A 21,473-nucleotide genomic window follows, 5' to 3' on the forward strand; every position below is an offset into this window, starting at 1 on the left:
TGCTACAGAATAGACATAATGGTAAATGTGCTGAGGTGAAACTAAACTTTAAATAATATTACCACTACAGTCTGTTAACCACCAAATTAATCTATGCTGGTCAGCTAGCTAAACGTCTTTACTTTAGCAGCCCAAATCAGAGGCTAACATTAGCATTTGTTAGTGTCAGCCAGGAAGGTCTGAGGCTTAAACTGGGGTTAGTGTAACTTTTCCTGAAACCCTTTAAAAGGTACAGTAGAGCCAACTGTAAAACACAGGTATTGATATAGTACTTATTAGAGTCCTAGAATAATTTCTTCCTCTCTATACATCAGTAGAACCATGAAGTTCTCACTTTTCCCAGTTATCCACATGGCTGACTTTCGCTAATTAGCTAATTAGCAGTCACAGCTGTGTAATACCCAGAGAGAAGCAGACAGTTAACTATGGTTATTATGAAAACTGGTTCAGCCACTGAAGGGCAAAACTGGAGGTTTCATAGCAAAGGTTATTTTAACATTAACTAAAATGGAAAGCTTAAGTCATGTTAAACCTAAATAATTATTATTTTAAAAATGAGTCAGCAAAATATTCCTGACTTGTCTGGAGACAGCAGAAACCAGTTAACAAATAAATTAACAATTCTTTCTAAATAAAAACGTGGAGTCTTTTGAGAAACATTATTTTAACAAGAGAAAATTTGAGTTTAAATATTTACCACAGAAATTTGAAGGCAGTTTCTCCAACTCCAGAGTCCAAAATCCAGATGAAGACTAAAAGAAGCCTAATGGCTACTCTTGCTCTTCCTTTTCCCTTCTTTTGGGGTTATTTTTCCCACAATGCATTGCAGTAGTTGAGAAATACAGACAAATGCCTGTAAATGATTAATATAGAAAATTCCTTCACATTTATACAGTAGATTGTACTGTATTTTTATGGATCTTTTCTACAATGCTTGGCTAAGGCGTTATTCTTCAGGACCCTCAGGAGTGCAGTCGCTGCTGTGCCTTCTTGATCATAGCTGTGGTGTTTGTTTTCCAGGATAGGTCACCACTCAGGTACAGGCCCAGGAACTTGAAGTCAGAGACCCTCTCCACACAGTCCCCATTAATGTGTAAAAGCTGAGGATCAGATTTGTTCCTTCTGAAGTCAACAGTTATTTCTTTGGTTTTTGTAGTGTTGAGATCCAGGTTGTTTTGGCTGCACAATGGTGACAGTTTTACCACTTTGTCCCTGTCATCTCCTCCCGTGATGAGCCCGATCACAGTTGTGTCGTCCGCAGACTTCACAATGGTGTTGGATGGGTGGGTGGAGGTGCAGTCATGAGTGCATAGAGTGTACAGCAGGGGACTCACCACACATCCCTGAGGGGAGCCGGTGTTGAGGCTGTGCTGAGGACTGGTGGGGCCCTACTTTGACTCTCTATCGGCAGTCTCTGAGGAAGTCCTTGATCCAGAGGCAGGTGGAGTGTGGGAGGCCGAGGTCGTGTAGTTTGGTTACCAGTCTGGCTGGGATGATGGTGTTAAAAGCCAAGTTAAAATCAATAAAGAGAAACCTGATGTAACTGTCCTGTTGTTCTAAGTGAGTTAGCATTGTATGGAGGGCTATGGGTATGGCATCCTCTGTCGATCTGTTCTTCCTGTATGCAAACTGGTGGGGATCGAATGTGGCTGGGAGTCCTCGAATGATGTGGGTTCTGACCAGTTTCTCGAGACACTTCAAAATGACTGGAGTAAGAGCCACTGGGCAGAAATCATTTAGGCACTGGCTGGTAGTTTTCTTTGGAATGGGGATTATGGTAGAGGACTTCAGGCAGAGTGGAAAGGTGGCCTAGGTTAAGGACAGATTGAATATTTTAGTAAAGACCCCTGTGAGCTGGTCTGCACAGTCCTTTAGCACCCTACCAGAGACGCCGCCGGGACCTGCTGCTTTCTTGGGGTTTACTGCCCTTAGTGCACACCTCACATCATGTTCCTCAACAGTGATGATGTGGCTGATATTGGCTGGTGGATGTGATGTAGCCTCTTCTGGTGTTTTCTGTTTGAAGCAGGTACAGAAGCAGTTCAACTTCTCTACGAGTGTAGCATCACCATCCACAGCATTTGTTCTGGGTTAGTAGTTGGTGATGTTATGGACTCCCCTCCAGACCTGCCTTGAGTTACAACTACGGAGGTGGTCCTCAATTTTGTTTTTGGAGTCTAGCTTAGCCCGTGTGATGCCGGTTTTTTAAGGTTTTCCCTAGCTGCACTGTACAGTTCTACGTCTACAGACCTATAGGCAGTGTTTCTGTCCTTCAGCAGGGTATTGACCTCTCTTGTCATCCAGGGTTTTTGATTGGCATACACGCAGTATGTTTTTCAATAGTGACAGTGTCTGTGCAATGCTTCATGTAGGAGAATACAGATGTAGTGTACTCCTCCAGGTACTGAGATTGAAATATGCTCCAGTCTGTTAGCTTAAAACAGTCCTGTAGTTTTTCTGAGACAACTTCAGGCCAAGTTTTCACCGTTTTAAAAATGGGGGAGGTTTCTTTTCCTGAGGGGGGTGTGAGCTGGCAGCATAAACAGGGATATGTGAAGCTATATACAGTGCCATACCTTTACAGTGGTATGGCATCACACTGGAGCCTATCCCAGCTGTCATAGGCCGCGAGGCGGGGTACACCCTGGACAGGTCGCCAGTCTGTCACAGGGCTAACACAAAGAGACAGACATCTATTCGCACTCATATTCACACCTATGGGCAATTTAGATTTTTCAATTAACCTATCCCCACTACCTGCATGTCTTTGGACAGTGGGAGGAAGCCGGAGTACCCGGGGAGAACCCACGCAAACATGGGGAGAACATGCAAACTCCACACAGAAAGACCCCGGCCTGATGGTGGAATTAAACTCAGGACCTTCTTGCTGTGAGACAACAGTGCTAACCACCGTGCTGCCCCCCTTTACAGTGGTATTTAATGTAAATGATATCATAGTAATTATTTATGAGTTATTGCATATCTCAATGCCACCATGCATTGTGTACAATATCTGTTAGTGGAGTCTAAAAATAATAATATGAAACTTACTCTAAATACATAAATGTGCATTTGCTTACAAATGTGTAAGACTATAGATTAAAGAAGAGGTACCGACGGGCAGATAAATGGGACTCCTTTATTTTGTGATGAACTTACATTTCAACTGTAAAACACACAAATTTGACATGAACAATGATGCATCAGTTTTGATATTAACGAGTCAGAGGAGGGATAACAAGAATATTTTCATGGATGGAAACTATTTAGACATTATGCAAGATATTGACCACTGTTAAAGGTAGTTCTGCATTTCGGGACAATGAGACTTTTGCTGCGTGTGCTTCGATGGTCCATCGTGGAGGCATGCATGGGCTGGGAGGGGTTGTCCATGATACAAAGAAGCTTTTTTAGCATTCTCCTCTCAGACACCTCCTCTAGGTTCTTCGGTCTGACACCCAGGACAGAACCAGCCTTTTTAATCAGTTTGTTCAGCCTGTTGGCATCAGCTGTCTTCACCACTGCCCCAGCACACAGCTGCAAAGAACACAGCGCTCTCTACCACAGAGTGATAGAACATTGTCAGCATTTTCCTACAAACATTAAAGGACCTGAGCCGCCTCAGTAGGAAAAGCCAACTCTGCCCTTTTTTAAAGACAGCATTGGTGTTCTTGGTCCAGTCCATTTTACAGTCCAAGTGTACCTCCAGGTACCGGTAGTCCTCCACGATCTCTACATCAGCCCCTCTGATGATGACAGGGGTAGGAGGAGGAGCCTGCTTCCTAAAGTCCATAATCAGTTCTTTTGTCTTTGTGATGTTAAGTTGTAGATGGTTAAGCTCACACCACTCAACAAAGCTGTCCACCACACTCCTGTACTCCTCCTCCTGTCCATCTCTGATACATCCCACAATGGCAGAGTCATCAGAGAATTTCTGCAGATGACATGACTGAGACTTGTCTTCATGACATGTGAATTCAGAGCCACTGGCCTGTAGTCACTGGGGGTCGACGGGTTCATCTTTTTAGGGACAGGAACCAGGCAGGATGTCTTCCAGCGTGATGGGACCCTCTGCAGTTTCAGACTCATGTTGAAGATCCATTGTAGAACTCCAGACAGCAGGGAAGCACAGCACCTGAGGGCCCTGGGACTGACACCATCTGGGCCAGCAGCTTTACTGGAGTGGAGTCTGCCCAATTCCCTTTTGATGTTATCTTCTGAGAGGGACAGGGTAAGACAGGAGAGGGGGGAGGAGAGGGGGGAGGAGAATGGAGTCGATGGAGAAGATGAGAAAAGCTGGGTGTGGAGACAGGAGACGCGGGGCAGTCGAATCTATTGAAATGTAGATTTAGGTTGTTTGCACTTTCAACGTCCCCATCCATCCCAACACCTCTGTTTTGTTTCAGGCCAGTAATGGCCCGCATTCCATTCTACACCTCCCTGGTGTTGTTTTCCTGCAGTTTGATTTCCAGCCTCCTCCTGTAAGACTCTTTTCCCTCTGCAATCATGGCTTTCAGCTCCTTCTGCACCATTTTCAATTTTAGAGCTGAGCCCCAACAGAAACCTGCTCTAGAATAATGCAAGGACTTTGTTGATTTTATTTTATTGAAACATTGATTCACACTTCTACACATAGACTGGTGCACAATAAAAACATCTCTGCCTTTTTTCTCAGGAGTTCACACAGAGCAACAGTCATGTTTCTTTCTTTTACTTTCCCCAACAGTTGCAATTACATAACACTGAAACATAGCTGAGACTGTGTTAGAATAGTCTATTGCAATGTCTGAACATATACTACCCATCACACATGTCAGCTGGTTTATACGGACGAATAGTTTGCAGTAAAACAACTCTGCATAAATCCTGCACTCCACCTTAGGACCGCACAGTCCCCAGTCATTTCTATCAGAAGAATTCACTCTTTTATCATAAACATAGTCGTACTTCTTCAGCGTCCTCTCATTGTTGTCAGAGAGAAAGAGAAAAATACATGCATAGAACCTTACACTAAATTATTTTGTGACTACATCACTTGCTCTGTCATTTTTGAGCTGCTGTTGTTAGAATGCTACTGCATTCGGTGTGGTCCATCAGAGGTGAATTCACCTGTTAGCTCAGGTAAGGCATCACAGGTCTGATGGAGAAGCCAACAGATTTGAGATTCATCACAGCTAATCACGTGAATGCTGCAAAGATTGATACAAAGTGCCAACTTGACTTGGTTCAACATAAAATTGATAGCAGACTGACTTGTAACCATTTTATAGCTGTTTAGACATCAAAGTCACTTTTAAGATGGCAACAGACTGGGAGAGGTCTCAAACCTGGTCCCTGTCTTTGAAGCAACCATTTCAATGTCAGAGAGACCTCAAACTGGTTAGACGTATTTGCAGTAATTTTGGTTACAGGGCATTCTCTAACCCTACTGTGACTGTAGTGAAAGTATCAGAGTAACTCATGATATTAAAACGGCAAAATCTGTCTTAAGTCCAAAGGTAGGGTAAGTAATACACCTGGGCTTTTTCTTCAAACATCAAAATGTGTTTTGTGAAAATCATCTACTTTCACTAAATATTACCCAGTTACTCATTATTAATAAATGAAAGGAAGCATTTTTACACAAGAACACATTTGTAATGATTTTCTTCAGCAGCTTTTAAGTGGAATAAACTTGCTGTGCTCTGTGGTTTTTTACTTTCAGCTGCTCCATTTCTTTATTTTTCTTTTTTGTGTTGCAAGAAATGTTTCTGCAAGTTTATTAAAACAGAATTTTATTTTTTAAACCTTTCACTGTGTGAATATGACATGAACATATCCTCTCACCCCTTACAGTCCCACTGTATTCATGTTTTGTCCCCTATCTGCACAGCAATTGACGACATCGCAAAGCAGCACTATTTTAACAGCTTTTTCAATGTTATGTGCTTCATTATGGCACAAAAGGCCAAGAAGATGTATATTAAGTATATAGGTTCGACATATTCTTTAGTTTGTTGCTGATAGAAAGCAAATGAGAACTTCCACCTGGTAATATATTTTTAGCATTTCATGATGTTTTATTTTTAAAGAAATTATTTTTTATATTTTGTTATACAAAACATAAGTTTGTACCTGAAACTTGATGATTATATAACAGAGTCAGTTGAAGAAAAGTCTTTATTTGGAGCTGTTGTTCTGTAAGTAAGTTAACTTTAATCATTTGTCTTTTAACCACAAAACATATCCTAAACTGCATAAGCTTGTAGGGCTAGAGCATTGAGATGTTCTTTTACATAATGTAAAGTTCAATAACCAATAATCATGTTGAACACACATCACTGGATGATGATGATGATAGTTTGCTGATATTGGAGTAAAACTCAGAACATTCCCTTCCTGTAGCGATGGATCAACTCGGACACGTCCTCCTTACACACTTTTATCCAGCCGTCCTCCTGCATGTGGTACACTACAAAAACACACAAACACAGGTGAACACTTATAAACACATTATCCTGCATACATGAATGTGAAGACAAAAGATTTACCGCAAACACAAATGAATGTTTATAAAACTTTCAGACTACAGAGTTTTTAAAAATTATTTTCGATATATTAGATGTCAGGAAAAAGACGGTGAGAGGAAAAAGAGTAGAATCAGAGACATATTTGAGAAAAATGAATTCTGAATTGAAAACTATGAATTTTTTTTACAACAGCAACGTTGGTGATAGAAGTAGTATTACAGCACCACACACACGCTAGAAATTTGTTGGCTGCACATCCTGTTCCTGTTGCAATCTCCTGTTCCATCAAATCCCAAAGCTGCTCTATCGGATCGAGATCTGGTGACTGTGGAGGTCATATGAGTTCAGTGAACTCATTGTCATGTTCAATAAAATAAGTTTGAGATGATTTGAGCTTTTAAACATGGATCGTTATCCCACTTTAAGCAGCCATTCAAAGATGGTTGCACTGTGGTCACAAAGGGATGGACATGTTCAGCATCCAATCTCAGATAGGTTGGTGTGTTTAAACAATGCGAGTTTGTGCTAAGAGCTCCAAAGTATGCCAAGAAAATATCCCCACACTACTGCATCTAAAGCAGCCTGAACTGTTAACACAAGGCATGATGGATCCATGCTTTCATGTTATTTATGCCAGAGGCCGGAGGGCAGGCAAGTGGGCAGGGAGAGATGAGGCAGGGAGAGAGTACTTGGGAGAGATCAATATTTTTATCAGGTGGTACACACTGTAAAAGGTTTGAGAAACACTGATAAGGTAAATGTATGTGTGCTTTTGGAAAACATTTAAAGCTGCGGTACAGAATCTTTGAAACAAAATATTCTAAAACATTTTTAGAATATAAACAGAGCACTCTGCTTCTCTTTACAGCTCCTCACTCCACCAGGGCATCGTTTGGCACTTTCTGATTCGAAGATGTGATGTACATACTGCGGCAGTCATACAGACAACTGGACAGTCCAAAAGTTGGCCTACCTATTATTGGCTGAGGTGTTAGTAGAGTTGTGGCTGAACCACATAAAAATATATCATTAATTTTAATCTCCCCAGTCAATGATAATGTTATGTTGGAATGTTGTTAAAGAGGGTCAAAAATAGGGCTGGGTATCGTCACTGATTTCTAGAATTGATTCGATTCACAAGGTCCCGAATCATTCGATCCACGATTCGATTCAATTCGATTTGAATCTGGGAAATTTTGCCTCAGACAGTCAGAAATATTATAATTCAGATCAGTACTGTTAAATCCTCCCAATTCTTTCGATCTTTGGGCTGAAGGAAGGACAGTACTCGGTGTATAAATGCTCAATCAACAATTACTTTATTACATACAATTCAACACTTTTGAGCACAAACCCATCTGGACGGGGAGACATGCATGAAGAGGGTCACAGCAAATCTCAAAATGGTGGAGGGTTACTCAACCTCTTATAGCCTCTAGTGGCCCCCAACTAGTTGTAAAAGCCTAAACATTCACATTCTTTCTCTCTTACGGCGCCTAAGTTATGACCTTGGCTTCCTGTGCAGTATGTTCTGTTCTTTTCTAATCAGACAAATAAGGCGATGACTCTCTGAAAACAGTATTTCTTATAACTCAGCAGTATAATGCATCATAAATAATATCATTCATTCACACTGAATCAGCAGTCTAATGTAATGCAAATCAGTTTATCAAATGCAATAGTTATCACCTTCTTCTAATTCAGGAGAATAATGCAAACTAAAACTACATAATTTCACAATCTTTAATTAGGGGTATAACATGGCATAAGATAATATAATAATCTCACAGTATATTTACATATTTTTGTATCAATAAAAAGGAAGCTGACACTTGCAAGACTTTATCAAAGGTGTGAGCGTCACAGCAGATGCCTTTGTGTCAAAGTAGCTGAGGATAAAACACAGAAAAACATGAAGGTGATTTTCCTGGCCTGGGATTTTATAAAAATATTCTGCAGTACATCAAAAATGAAAGAAAACCATTAATCAACATATGAACATTACCTCTGACGTTACAGCGGTTTTATTAGAGACACGGCTAAGCGTTTTGCATTTAGCATAGTTTTAAAAAGTTTAAATTTGTTCAGAAGCCTATTGAACGGCAGAAATGGGACTTTCTTTCGGAAGAAAGTAAAAGGAAAAAAAAACAGCGGCCGACAGCGCTGTAAACAATGGTAGACTTGTGCCATTGAATAATGCAGAAAACAGACTTTTAGATGGGAAACTGTTCTTGAAGTATACTGTGTGTGTGTGTGTGTGTGTGTGTGTGTGTGTGTGTGTGTGTGTGTGTGTGTGTGTGTGTGTGTGAGAGAGAGAGAGAGAGAGAGAGAGAGAGCAAGAGAGAGAGAGAGCTGTGCATGAAGTGTGATTTTTTCGTGGTGGAAGCAAAACAGTAAAAGTCAGAGTGAATTCATGACGATGTTTATGTGAACCGTAGTTTGGATCTTCTTTTGCTGCTGGTTCGGTCAATATTGTTTGGAGAGTGATAAAACTAACAGCTTTAGAATCAGCGCAAAAAGGGCGTAAACACACAGCTCAGACCCGCCGACAGATCAGAATCAGTGAGCTGTCGGCTTTCAGCCCCGACTGTGTCCGTGCCGTCAGGTTTCTGATTCTGATCCGTGGGTCCGCGCTGTGTGTTTACGTCTTTGTGCAGAATCCGTGTACCTGCTCTCATTTACTGTCTTAGCTGTTTGGTGGTTGTTGAAATTTTGTGAGGTTTCACCAGAGATTCTGGCATTTCGGGAAAAATAAATTAATATTAAAAAAATTGATTCAGGATTTTAATGAATCGATTTCACGTTATCCAATGCAGAATCGATTTTAATCGATAAATCGATTATAAAAACCCACCCCTAATCTCTACATCGTTTCAAACTGTGTGATCAAAGATATTCCTTTGTCCCCCTCCCCAGCCTGTCAAGGTTTTGGGGGAGGCTGTAGTGTTTTATCACAGACACATCCCATGTGAAGGTTCTGTTTGATGTTTGTTAAGCTTCCTGCCCTTTTATGGCTTCACCTGTGTTGTGTATGGTGAACCAATACAGGAATTGAGCCATATATTGGGTGTGGGGGAGATTACCCTCTTTATGACCAAGGATGTTGTTAAAAAACAGCTGTGATCAGGAAGTCACGCACACAGAGAGACGCACACACTAACTCACGTACACACACACATTCTTGCACACATGCTTATACGTGCACACACATACACACACACAGTGCCTTGTCTTTATAACCAAGGGGGGGTTTACGAGGGGAGGTGCTTCTGTAAACTATTGTGTATTGTAACAGTTTTCAATAAAAGGCAGCGATCGGAGGCCTGAGTCGGGGTCATTTTGTGATAGGATTCGAAGTGCGTTCCTGAGATACAGACAAGGCCTCCCTTGCGCAAGTAAATCGATCAATCGCTGTTGCCTTGCTTTCTTTCCTTCACGGGAATAATTCTCTGTGTCAGCGGGGTCTGAGTTTAGACCCGACACTAACGGCGTTACTTTTTTCAGTAACGAGTAATCGAACTAATTACTATTCCTATCGTTACAACGCCGTTACCGCTACTAACAAGAAAATGCAGTGCGGTCGCGTTACTATTTTTCAACAAACAGACGGTTGAAGCTGTGTTCAGCTTACCACATCTTATATCAGTTGCACGGAAGTAGCTGTCTACGTAAGTAATCTGGGCGCTACAGCTTTGAGCAGCTGCGCGCGCTCCCGTGGAGAGCAATCACTTTCTGGCACACAACCCGGAGCTAGCGGGGCAAAACAATCACATGAGTGCTGCTGTTTGACTGAGGAAGAATAAAGTAGTCGTGGTAAGCCAATCAAATGACCACTTTAAGATGACAAAGCAACAAGGTGATATATATCAGTTTTTAAATTGTCTTGATAGGCCACATAAAACCAGAGTCATGATAAACAACATATACGCGTGTATTTTCCTGAATAGTTTCATCCCGTTTACTGTCTAAGGACAGCACGAGCAAGCACTCTCTGCTTATGACCAACAATTAAAAAAAACTAAACAACAAAACTCACCCCTTTCGTGTTGGTGGAAAAATGTACCATGTCGACCAATCAAAAACTGATATGGCAATATGACATTTGGTTGTTTAGGAAGAGGGGGTGTTAAAGTGAATTGTTAAATGTTGTCATTTTTATGCTTACCATCTCTACATTGTTTTAACTCTGTGATGAAAGGAATTCCTTTGTCCCCCTCCCCAGCCTCTCGAGGTTCTGGGGGGGCTGTAGTGTTTTATCACAGGCACATCCTTGTGAAGGTCTGTTTGATGTTTGGTAAGCTTCCTGCCCTTTGTATGGCTTCACTGTGTTTTCCAGGGTGAACCATACATTGGGTGTGGGGGAGACTACCCTCTTTATGACCAGGATGTTGTAGAAACAGTTGTGATCAGGAACACACGCACACACATTCTCACATGCATACAGATGTTTACACATACACACACATATACATACAGTGCCTTGTCTTTGTAACCAAGGGGGGTTTACGAGGGGAAGTACTATTGTTTATTGTGAACGTTTTCAATAAAAGGCAGCGATCGGAGGCCGTCGTTGGGGTCATTTTGTGGTAGATACCAACGAGGCCTCCTTTGCAAGTAAATCGATCGATCGCTGACTGTCTTGTTTTCTTCATGATGAATAAGTCTCTAAACCAGCGGGGCTTGTGGAAACTGTAACAGTCACAATGGTGTGGTGTCCCTTTAAGACACCCAAGTCGAGGGTTGATGGTGTCATCAGTTTGTGCCACTGCTCTCTGTCTCTCTCTGGGATTATGAGGACACGTGCCTGCACGCTTGTGCTTAACGAGGGACGGATTTATGTTTTCTTTTCCAGACCTTCTTTTTGTTTTGTTTGCAACGTTTGGGTTGTATGAACGCTGGGCGTTATGTTGTTGAGCCGCAGCCGTTCAGCCGGGCTTTTATATGGTTGTTGAAGAAGGCATATTAAAGAACCACCGTGGATTACAGATACCAGCGTGGGTGTGTGTTCTTCCGACTAGCCTGCTAGGTGTTTTGCCGGCTCCTCTCAACCATGCAACACAACCCAACGTTACAAAACACAGACCCAACATTTATTTGGTCCTTCGAGCCAGAGCCTAACACATCGCATCCACCGAGGAGAGGGAGATGACGCCACCGCAGTCTGCTAGCAGCCAGCGTCTGGGACGCCATGACGAAAGCCCTGGTGCTTAACTTTGTCACCAGGCCGGAGAGTTTGCGTCTGAACTCCCCTCAGGATGGATGGCGATTGACGGGATCCAGAGACGCTTCCCGTGAACGGAAACAACACGAACAGTGAGTACAGAAGGCCTTACGGTGTGTTCACACCGAACGCGATGGACGTGAATAGAGCGTCAGGTTTACATGTAAAGTCAATGGAAAGGCGCGATGACACGCGATTGCGGGTCCCGCGAAAATTCGGAAGCAGATTTGCATCGCGAAAACGCCGAAACGCGCGTCAGTGTAGCGCGTCTGGCGCGTTTGACTCGCGAATAAAACCACACGCGTGAGTTTTTGTGTTGCATTTTGTGCATACGCGTGTTTCGCGTCTACCGCTCGAGTTGGAAAAATCTGAACTCCACGATCAAATCGCGCCGCGACAACCAATCAGGAGCCTGGTGACTTGGCTCTGACCTAGGTCAAAGGGGCAGATCCAGCCAAAGCCCTTCATTCTTCATTCAGTATGGAGGAAAAGCTAATCAGTGCTGTGGCTAATCACCCCGAGCTGTATGATGCTAGCTACTATTTCTACTGAGACAGGAATAAAAAGGACCTAGCTTGGAGACACATACAGTGGGGCAAAAAAGTATTTAGTCAGCCACCGATTGTGCAAGTTCCCCCACTTAAAATGATGACAGAGGTCAGTAATTTGCACCAGAGGTACACTTCAACTGTGAGAGACAGAATGTGAAAGAAAAATCCATGAATTCACATGGTAGGATTTGTAAAGAATTTATTCGTAAATTAGGGTGGAAAATAAGTATTTGGTCAATAACAAACCAGTATATAATGTATAAATCGTTGGTTGTTACAATAAAAAATGTCAGTTAAATATCATACAGGAGACACACACAGTGATATTTGAGAAGTGAAAAGAAGTTTACTGGATTTACAGAAAGTGTGCAATAATTGTTTAAACAAAATCAAGCAGGTGCATAAATTTGGGCACCACAAAAAAGAAATGAAATAAATATTTAGTGTATATCAATGTGTGTGTCTCCTATATGATATACGAGGTGCCTTTGTCTGGACGTGCTTCCCATCCAGAGCTGCACAGCACAGAGGAAAGTTCCAGCGCTCCTGGAATCCCTCTGTGATGGACCGCCAGTCTCCAGGTGAAGGTACAGCCATGAAGTCGTCCGCTAGACAGTCCCAGATGGCCGTCGCTACCTGGGGGATGATCTGGCTCACCGTGGACACACCAACTCGAAAACTGAACGCGATGGTCCTGAAGGAGTCCCCGGTGGCAAGGAACCTGGACAAAATTGTTCAAAATTAGTATTATGTGTGCTGCAGTTACAAAATACATTATTCAAATTCCAAAATACTTTTGTGATGTCAGATTTAAATCACAAAACTTAAATCTTACATAAAACATTTTGTAATTATAAGGATAATTACAAAATGTATATTAGATAATATCTAAAACAGTTGTGTTTTGTTTTAACTTTAACATATCATAATTTGATTGGTAGCAACTTTTACCCCTACAGTGAGCCAATCACTCACAATTCCTAAACATGTCAATCAGGTAGGAATGAAGTGAGACATTAATAGAAATAAAGAGTTGTGTGTTGACATGTAGCCCTTTCCTTGCTTAAATCATTAATATTTTTGAAAAATTAATCTGTGATAAGACAGCTTATCAAGATAGAACTATGTAACTAGAGATGAACCAAACTGTTCAGTTTTATCTAACTCTGTTTTAATAAAGGCTGGTGACCCCTGCTATAGAGTCTGACAGCTGCAGGGATTATATACAAATATTCAACTATCCCAGAATTAAACCAGGTCTAAATAAAAAGGAGTGAGTATCACTACAAAGGTTAACTCAGTGGTCCTAATGCTACAGTTTGATATCAGCAAACACCGAGAGCATACACTGATAGACAACACAGCCATGCTATCATTGCAAACACTGATAACAGCATAAATCGAATTAAATCGGGACTTGATGAGAGCTTCTGAGTATCACTAGAAATATTATAAACAGTGGTCTCCGTACCACAGTTTGCTATCAGTAAACACCGAGAGCATTCACTGTTAGCATAGCACATCCATGTTAGCAGTGTATAAATGGATGGTTTAGCATATTAGCACAGGTATCAATAAAGGACTACCGTATTAAATACTTTTACTAACCTCAGGCAGACGGACAGGCGCTCTGCAGGTGGGACTGAGCGCCTGTAATTGGTGTCTAGGCGGGCGATTCTGGGACCGACGAGGGAAAGCAGGTCCTCAAACTGGCCGACGGTGATATCTCTGGAATCGAAAAAGCTGAAAATTTAAATAGTTAAAAGTTTAAAATGTAAATAGTTGTTTTTTTGTATTATATGATTTATTTATTACATTTTATGTGGAGTGAATAAATAAAGTATATTTATGGTGGCCCTTAGAGACAAAGCACGTACAAACTCCAAAACACGTACAAACTCAGAAGCACGTACAAACTCAGAATCACGTACAAAAGACAACAGAAGTGCTCCAGGATGCTAGGGCGCAGTGTTGAGCTTTTGTTACCTAGTGGCTACACAAGCCAGGAAGTATCAACAACCGGATTTGGTGTGTGGTAGTAACAGGTAAATGAACTTTTTTTTTTAATTATTTGAATAAATATGAGTGCTTGTCTATAAATACACAAACAATACACACATGCTTTCAATTGTGTAATTTAAGTGATCTGAGTAGCTCTGTTTTGGAAGTTCAGTTAACGCTAGAAATGTGTTTTGGAGTTTGTACGTGCTTTTTGGAGTTTGTATATGCTTTAGAGTTGGTACGTGCTTTGTCTCGAGGGGCCATATATAAACATATATAAATAAAACCACTTTTTTTTACATTAGTAATTCCTTTTCTGCATAATTTTATATTATTGTTAATGATAAATTAATTAAAGCAACAAAACAACCTGAAGAGCCGGCTCTTTTTAGTGAGCCGAGCCGAAAGAGCCGGGTCTCTAAAAAGAGCCGGAAATCCCATTAGGGGTGGGTTTTTATAATCGATTCATCGATTAAAATTGATTCTGGCTTGGATAACGTAAAATCGATTCATTAAAATCCTGAATCGATTTTTAATATAAATTTATTTTGGCCGAAATGCCAGAATCTCTGGTGACATCTCACAAAATTTCAAGAACCACCAAACAGTTAAGACAGTAAATGAGAGCAGGTACACGGATTCTGCACATAGACTTAAACACACAGCGCGACCCGCGGATCAGAATCAGTTAGATGTCGCCTTTCTCACGGTCGGGGCTGAAAACCGACAGCTCGCTGATTCTGATCTGTCGGCGGGTCCGCGCTTTGTGTTCACGCCCTTTATGCGCTGATTCTAAAGCTGTTAGTTTGATCTCTCTCCAAACAATATTGACCGAACCAGCAGCAAAAGAAGTTCCAAACGCTTCACATAAACATCTTCACTTCACTCTGACTTTTACTGTTTTGTCTCTCTCTCTCTCTCTAGAACAGTTTCCCTTTCTTCATTATTCGCTTGCTTGTTACGCACAAGTCTACTGTTGTTTACAGCACTGTCGGCTGCTGTTTTTTCCCTTTTACATTCTTCCGAAAAGAAAACCTCATTTCTGCTGTTCAATACTGTTGAGCTTGAAGAGTTTTCTTCTTCTTCGGCCATGTTCTCTTAATAATACACTCACTTGGTTGATTACTTTGCCCGTTTCTTTTATTGTTAGCAACACAGGAAGGGAATGCAATACATCATTGCTGCAGTTCGCGCCAACTGAACACACACACAGAACAGGAAGAGGAAATGAAAAAACAATCACCAAAGTAAAATCTCTTTCAAAATAAAATGACAATCAGAAAACGACAATCAGAAAAGCGTCTCTCCCAACATAAAATAAATCAATATATTTACTCATGAGAACACAAATCTAACACCCCCCCTTGTTCTCATGCTATCAACCCATAGCATCTTATGCATTTCCAAAGAACCATTTTTGAAACTTTCTGAGTCTCACTCTTGTGACTGGTTTTGTTAGTATGTCTGCAGTCATTTCTTCTGATGGACAGTATTCAATGCAGATTTTCCCTTCATTTACCGCCTCACGAATGAAGTGATATTTCACATCAATGTGTTTGGACCTCTGTCTCTTCACAGGGTTTTTACTCAAAGCATTGGCCCCTTGGTTGTCCCCAAACAGTTTAGTACATGTGTACCTTTTTCTGTCCATGCCGTTTAACAGTTGGGTTAAATACATGCTCTCCTGAGTAGTGGTTGCAAGACCAATGTATTCAGCTTCACATGTTGAGAGTGCCACTGTAGGCTGTTTCTTTGTTTTCCAAGATATTACTGGTCCCTCTTTAGTAAGTGCAAAACAGTAGCCTGTTGTACTGCGTCTGTCTTTTACAGAGGATGCCCAGTCTGAGTCACTGTAAGCAATTAGATCTAGATCCTCACTGCTTTTCTTAAAGATCAGTTCAAAGTCATTTGTACCTTTCAGGTACCTGAGGACTTGTTTTGCCATTACTAGGTCCTCTCTCATGGGTTGAGCTAGTGCTTGAGATAGTCTGCTAACAACCCAGCTTATATCTGGTCTCGTACACGTCATGGCATATATCAAGCTGCCCACTATTTCTCTGTACTCTCTTGAGTTAACAGTCTCATTTCCATCATTTTCTCCACACGTGGTAGTATCCGTTTTTAGTTCACACGGTGTGGATCTGGGTTTGCATTCAGACATCCCAAAGCGTTCCAACATTCTTTGAATGTACTTCTTCTGATTCATCCTGATTTCACTCTCTTTTTGTATAAACTGTATCCCAAGAAAATTGGATATTTTCCCCAGGTCTTTCATGTTAAACTTTGACCTCATTGTTTCTTTGAATGTGTTTAACATGTTAGTATTGCTAGCCGCTATGATTAAGTCATCTACCCAGATGATAACCAGTAGAGTTTCATGTTCAATGTCCTTCCTGTACACACAGTGATCAGAGAGGTTTCTTTCAAAGTGATTTTGTTCAAGGTAGTCATTCAAAAGTTTGTACCAGTTTCTACCTGATTGTTTTAACCCGTAAAGGGATTTCTTTAATTTGTACACCAAGTTTTCTCCTGACTCTGTTTGCTCGAAACCTTCTGGTTGGTCCATGTATATTTCTTCCTCAATGGGAGCATGCAGATATGCAGTTTTAACATCCATTTGATGGATAATAAGATCATTCTGGACTGCTATTTGCATTAGGGTTCGCACAGATGTCATGTTTGCTGTTGGTGCAAATGTCTCTTGGTAGTCTATCCCTTGTGTCTGGTTGTAACCTTTTGCTACAAACCTGGCTTTGAATATTTGTCCTTGTTCATTTTCTTTGAGGGCGTAGACCCATTTTCCTCCAATGGTATTTCTACCAGTAGGTAAAGTAGTCAGTTCGAATGTGTCATTCTCTTTCAGAGAGTTGATTTCTTCTGTCATGGCCTGTTTTCACCTTGGTGCTTCTGGTGATTTCAGCGCCTCTTTATAGGTTTGGGGGATTCCACAGGTTGCTCTGTAACAGTAATCAACACTCACAGAGGTTACATTTGTTAAATCTTTGCAGTTAGATGTGTAATCCTCTAGATATTTGGGAGGTTTCCTTTCTCTGTTAGGGTAGCGCTCAGTTTGTTTTTGCTCATCATCCTCATTTCTTTCTATGTCAGGGTTTGGTTCGTTTGTGGTGGTTTCCTCATCTCTAGGGGGTCTGTTCTCTGTTGCATTTTCGTTTTGTTGTCCTGTACTTTCTTTTGAGGGTACTACATACTCATAAGTCTGAATTTCTGAGTCATATTCATCAGTCTGTGTTTGTTGTTCAACAGTGTTCTTCTTGATAAATCTCACAAGCCTGTGTTTTGACACTTTTCCTGTGCGAGGGTTATAGACCAGGTATGCTGGGCTATTTTTACTATAACCCACAAATATTCCTTTTTCACATCTGGGATCAAGTTTCTTGTGGTTATGCGTGTATGCATAACAGTCTGATCCAAATATCCACAGTTTTGAGAGATCTGGTCTTTTCCCTGTTAACATCTGATATGGTGTACTTTTAGTCCTGTTACTCTAGCATCTGTTGCGGGTGTGAGCTGCATTTTGAATGGCGTAAGGCCATAATTCTTTTGGCAGCTCTTTTTCTAGTAAAAGGCACCTCCCCATTTCAAAGAGAGTTCTCCATTGCCTCTCAGCTGTGCCATTTTGATGAGGAGAATATGGTGCAGATGTTTCATGCTTTATGCCTTTTTCTCTTAAAAGAGACTGAAAGGAACTGCTTGTGAACTCTGTGCCATTGTCCGATCTAATGCACTTAACACTGCCGTATGGTGCACAGTCGGCTAGAAACTTTGCTGTGGCCTCTGTCGTGTCACTTTTCTGTTTTAGGAAGTAAACTGACACTGCCCCTGAAAAATCATCGGTAAATACTATAGCGTATTTATGACCACTTTGGCCACTTGGTTCAATGGGGCCGGCTAGGTCAGTGTGTACCAACTGTAATGGTTCACTCGCTTTTGGGTCGCTTTGTCTGTTTCTGTTGTTAGTGAATTTCCCTTCTGTGCACACATTACAATCTAGCATCCCCCTGCCTGTGATTTTCATGCCATCTACAACATCAGGTAGTTTTAACACATCGCTAACATTACAATGTCCTAAAATTTCGTGCCATGTTTTTACATCACAAGCCAGATTAACAGTATCACAGGACATTATGTCATTGAGTGATGTTTCAATGTTTACCGTTTTCAAATAGTAGAGTCTGTTGTATTCTTCGATGGGGAAGACTGTCCCATCTTTGTTCACTAGTTCGTTCTGTCCCTTCTTGAAGACCACCTGTGCTCCATAGGGTGTAGCTGCCTTCACTGAAAATATGCTCTGAGGGTAGGATGGGATGAACAGAGCATCTCTTAGTGTGATGGTAGTACAGTGTCCTTGTATGTCCCGTAGAGAGACGTTGGCATCTCCCCTCTTGAGTGCGACGTTGTTTGTCCTGGATCCATCAGCGAGCTCCATGTAGTGTTCCCCAGGATCAAAGGTCTCGTCGAACTTTATGAACTTGTTCTTCTCCGTAATGATGTGTGAAGTCGCACCACAGTCCACCATTAGTCCTTCTCTCATTATGTCAGTAGTCAGAGGTCTTTGACTGACTTTAAATACAAAAGTCTGCTCTTCTTTCTTGCCCTCTAGTTTTACTACAGTTAGTTTTGCGTCATCTCTGTACTTGGTTTTTCTTCTACATGTCTCATCACTGTGTGTCGAGCTTCTATGGTAGTTACACCACTTAGGTGTTCCCTTTTGGCGACAATCTTTTACAAAATGTCCTTTGTTTCCACATCCATGACAGGTGATTGATGTTAAATCAACCTTCATCACATTATCCACTTTTACTTTGTTGTCAAATTTTTCTGTTTCCTCGTAACTTCATAGGTTGCTTTTGAACTGTGTGAATGTTAAATCTTCACTGCTTTGAGTTGTGTGGATAGCAAATGGCTTGTAAGTTTCAGGAAGCCCCTTTAAGATCATGGCGATAATAAGTCCATCACTGATGACTTCTTTTGCATTTCTTAGAGAGGTCACTGCTTTTTCAGCTTGGATAATATAATCTGTCACTGTCTCATCTGGTTTCTTCTGTAAAGACGTCAGCTCTGTGTACAGTGCGATGATTCTGGGCTTGCCTTTACTATCGTAGTGGTCACGTAGTATTTTTAAAGCTTTTCTTCCGTCGTCAGCCGCATCTCTCATTACCAGTGACAGACTTTTATCATCGAGAAACTGTATCAGTTCAGCGTAGCATTCAGCATTCTTCTCTGCATCTGGGTTAGTGACTGATAATATAGTGTCCTTTAGGCCAATGATCCGCATGTGGCCGAGAAACTTCGCCTCCCAAAGTTCGTAACTGTTTTCGTCTCCGTTGAACACTAACCTCTGCCATCTTCCTCCTGTTGTGTCACGCCTGGGCCCATAACCCGTTGAGCTTGAAGAGTTTTCTTCTTCTTCGGCCATGTTCTCTTAATAATACACTCACTTGGTTGATTACTTTGCCCGTTTCTTTTATTGTTAGCAACACAGGAAGGGAATGCAATACATCATTGCTGCAGTTCGCGCCAACTGAACACACACACGGAACAGGAAGAGGAAATGAAAAAACAATCACCAAAGTAAAATCTCTTTCAAAATAAAATGACAATCAGAAAACAACAATCAGAAAAGCGTCTCTCCCAACATAAAATAAATCAATATATTTACTCATGAGAACACAAATCTAACAAATACTGAACAAATTTAAACTTTTTAAAATTATTCAAAATGCAAAACGCTTAACCGTGTCTCTAATAAAACCGCTGTAACGTCAGAGGTAATGTTCATATGTTGATTAATGGTTTTCTTTCGTTTTTGATGTACTGCAGAATATTTTTATAAAATCCCAGGCCAGGAAAATCACCTTCATGTTTTTCTGTGTTTTATCTTCAGCTACTTTGACACAAAGGCATCTGCTGTGACGCTCACACCTGTGATAGTCTTGCGTGTGTCAGCTTCCTTTTTATTGATACAAAAATATGTAAATGTACTTATCTGAAATATAATATTTCTGACTGTCAAAATTTCCCAGATTTAAATCGAATCGAATTAAATTGAATCGTGGATCGAATCGATTCGGGACCTTGTGAATCGGAATTGAATCGATTCTAGAAATCAGTGACGATACCCAGCCCTAAATCCCATCACTACCGGTCTGGCACAACTTCCTCCCACATTTCCGTTTGACGCGCGATGTTTTTTTTTTCTTGGACACGCGTTGAGACGCGAATGTGCACGCGTCAAATTAGGGGCATTTGGGGCGTTTTGTTCGCGTCCATTGCGTTCGGTGTGAACACACCGTTAGAGAGCGGCTACGTGCCCGTGCGTTAAAGCAGGTATGTGAGTGCGCAAGGTGTAGAGACAAGCTACCTGGTTTCTCCACCGAAAGGAGGATAGAGCTCTAAAAAATAAAAAAGGTTTTTCTCCGCAGTTAAGGGCGTTGAGTGTATGGTTTCTCCACTAATGGTAAGGAGGATAGAGCTCGCCGGGTAAGGGAGATATAGGCCTAAAAAGAGTTTTAATGAGCGTATGTGTGTGTGAGTGCCAGTAAGTGGACGCAGCAACACAGAAGGAAACCTAAGCGGTGTTAACGAAATTCTGTGACCTGTTGTGCACACGTAGCCTGGGTTTTGGGGTAAGTCGCGTTGCCTGACGCAAACTTAAAAGAAGTCTGCCTTGAAAGAGGATGAAATACACTGCAAAGTATTTATTGGGCAGCACGTGGTGTGTGGATCTTGACGAATGAAGTGAAATTGTGCAGTAAGCAGAAGTGAGTGTGAGTGTGTCTGACGTCACGTTGTGTGTGAAAAGGTATCCAGCTGGGGCAGACATGATTCTGCAGGTCACCTGCCCAGTGGACAAAAAGAAATAAAATAGTTCTGTGGATGAAATATGAATGATAACATGAAGAGTGTTTGGTGTTTCCCAGCCTGAAACAGCTGTAATGCTACTTTCTGTTTTGGAGAAAAGGACAGTTAAAAAAAACAGAGAGAGATGTGTGTTGTTTTAAGCAGTGATGAGAATAATGAAAATGTGATGACAGAGGAACACAAAAACATACAGAAAATACATTAACTATACTAACCCTACATGCATATACACATACAATGACGCTCATGAAGACCAGACAGCATCTTAAGCATGAGATTCTGTTTGTCACTAGTAAGATGAAAGTGATA

At 41.3% G+C, this 21,473-nt stretch overlaps 1 protein-coding gene across 2 annotated transcripts in view; it reads left to right on the plus strand.

The window, feature by feature from the left end:
• Positions 1-21,473, plus strand: part of LOC309699222 (class I histocompatibility antigen, F10 alpha chain-like) — a 151,283-nt gene that overhangs the window by 73,229 nt on the left and 56,581 nt on the right. The window lies entirely within an intron of this gene.

This window comes from Aulonocara stuartgranti (assembly GCF_965226115.1).
Source record: "Aulonocara stuartgranti genome assembly, chromosome: 22".
NCBI classification, from domain to species: Eukaryota; Metazoa; Chordata; class Actinopteri; order Cichliformes; family Cichlidae; genus Aulonocara; species Aulonocara stuartgranti.